The sequence below is a fragment of the Clupea harengus genome, chromosome 2 (genome assembly GCF_900700415.2).
Source record: "Clupea harengus chromosome 2, Ch_v2.0.2, whole genome shotgun sequence".
Taxonomy (NCBI): Eukaryota; Metazoa; Chordata; class Actinopteri; order Clupeiformes; family Clupeidae; genus Clupea; species Clupea harengus.
Window position 1 is genome coordinate 490112 of NC_045153.1, and position 2500 is coordinate 492611.

The window sequence follows — 2500 nt, forward strand, 5'->3', positions numbered from 1 at the left end:
ATTTTGTGAATGGGCTCCTGAGTATCCCAAGGTATGCATAAGGCACAACCTGAGAGCAATAACCTGGCGATCTGATACAAAGTCATAGCATTACATCAGGATCATCAGTTTTACAAGCAAGTTATCGGTACAGTGACTGTGAAATACTTTCAGCAACATGCACACACATCCCTTGAACAATAACGTTACTAGCAGCTATTTTGCTCCACACTGCTACGTTACTGTACTGTAGATTGACATTGATCCTAGCTAACTAGCTAGATACCTCGCCAGAGATGGAATAAAGAATATGAATAAATAATCTTTGCAGGTTATTAGCTAGCTTGAAATATTATATACAGATCTTACCCAGCGGTGAAAGAACATGACTAGTCTACAAGGTTGTGCTGGTGGCATTTAATGAAGAGGTCGTGGGGTTTCTAATTTTTTGATTGAGACCTGTGTGCTTTTGCTTCGATTATTGTTGTGTCCCCTTCGTTGTTGATCTTAATATTTTGGATATATCCTTCCACTGCATATTGCAGTCCCTTTTGCCTTGATCTGGAGGATATCGCGGAGATATCACTCCAAAAAGAATCACTGACACTGACAGACAGTATAGTGCATGGACGAGTTCAAAAGACGTAGCAACAGTAACTAAGGGGGCGGTGCTTTTGCGAACGGTCAATAGCGCATTAACGTGCGCTAGGATTACTGATTCGCCATTCGCTTGCAGTCTGTGTTCTACCACAGTCTCGTCACTGTCATGATTCATTTTTTTTCTAAAGATGATTTGAATTTGTAACGAGTAACGAAGGTTTCAGGGAAATGTATCGGAGTAAAAGTGTCCGTTTTCTTTGCAAAATGTAGCGAAGTGAAAGTAAAAGTAAACAGAAATATAAGTAGTAAAGTAAAGTACAGATATCCAAAAAAACAACTTAAGTACAGTAACGAAGTATTTCTACTTCGTTACTTTACAACACTGGTTAATTCATATGTAAGATTGTTGATCTAGTTAGTTATTTTTGATATATATTGGGGGTTACTACATGTATAACACAAATAAGTCATTCAATTTTAAGATGGTTGTTATTTTTCAAAACAGAAGCCGTGAATGGTTTAAAGTTAGTAATTGCAACAAAGTTGCATAGATATATGATATAGAGGATCATAACCTCAAATCACACTTTTTTTCATGTTGCTGAATTCAGACGGTACCTCTAGGCCTTGAATTGCTGTCTGAAGCCATCTCTCATGAGTGATTTAACGCTTGTCTCTGGGACCTGCGACACCTTGAGATTGCTGGCTACAGGCGGAACCTCTGTGTAATACTCTGGCAAGCGGTCAATGGTCTTGGAATGTTCTCCCTGACAGAGTACAAGATGTCTTCGGTCAGCCTCTTCCCCAACATAGGAGGGTTGCTGGAGTAGAGAAATTGCAGTGCCATGGAAAAGGTCCCTAGCTGTGGTCCAACTCGGGATATGGTCAATGTTGTCTACAGCAGCAGTGGTGAATACCTGACTGTGCAACTGTGGAGGGCATACCACTTTTGATGATGCTTGCAGACGTTGTTCCCCATCTGAGTTGACAGTTGAAGTCAGTTCCTTTTTTTGTGTGTGGGAACTGGTATCTCCTGTGTAGTACTGTGTCTGACAAATCCTGTGCCTGGCCCCCGTTTGTGCTTGAATTTAATAATCTGAGCAATTGCCAGTGCTGTGGGTGATTTCGTCTTTGCCATCTGATTTTTTATGCTGGGTCCCTCTCACAGTGTATGCACGAGGGTCACTAATAGCAGTGGAACAGAGTCCTCTTGGCATCTCTCAGGGAATCCATAGGTGTTGTCCTGTTCACAGGCTTTGGCAAGAGCAATTCCAACATCATCTTCAAAGGCCATCAGGATTTATCCTCCCTTTGTATAAGCTTGCATATCAGGGAACTCAGCAAGAAGCCTTTCCTTCAGCCGGGTAGAGGGAACTCTGTTATCAATTTCCAGTCCTAGCTGTTCCATTTGTGAATGGTAGAGCTGGGCAAGTTCAGCTAACTTGAAGACTGGGGTGTTTCTTCATCTTGCCTGGTCTATTCGATGTAAAGGACCAGCTCAGCAAACCCAATTGCAGAGGCCGAGTCTACCTGTCTCTGGCAGTCATCATGTATGTCATGGCTGGCCTTTCTGGCTCGATTGTAAAGACCTACAAGGCATCAGGTGTGATATTTAGCTTCAAGTTTCCTTAGAAGTTCATAAGTATGTATAAACTTCCAAAAACTATGTATGATGACTAAATTTAACTAACAACATCATCAACATCATATTATATCCAATAAAAATAAGAGAATTGATCTGAAAACTCTTGCACCGGCGGCCATCTTGAAAAATGGCTGCTATGGTCGCCATGTTGAAAATTCATGATGGCCCGATATCAAATTTTTGGCTTTGGCTATATGTGTACCAAATTTCACGCTTTTATCACAAAATGCACAATTGTTCAGGTTATCTGCCTCACTATTAGCACATTGTGCGATT

General features: G+C 41.2%; 1 protein-coding gene across 1 annotated transcript in view; it reads left to right on the top strand.

The window, feature by feature from the left end:
• The window catches only part of LOC116223320 (glycerol kinase 2-like), a 39588-nt gene that overhangs the window by 28644 nt on the left and 8444 nt on the right, over positions 1-2500 (top strand). The window lies entirely within an intron of this gene.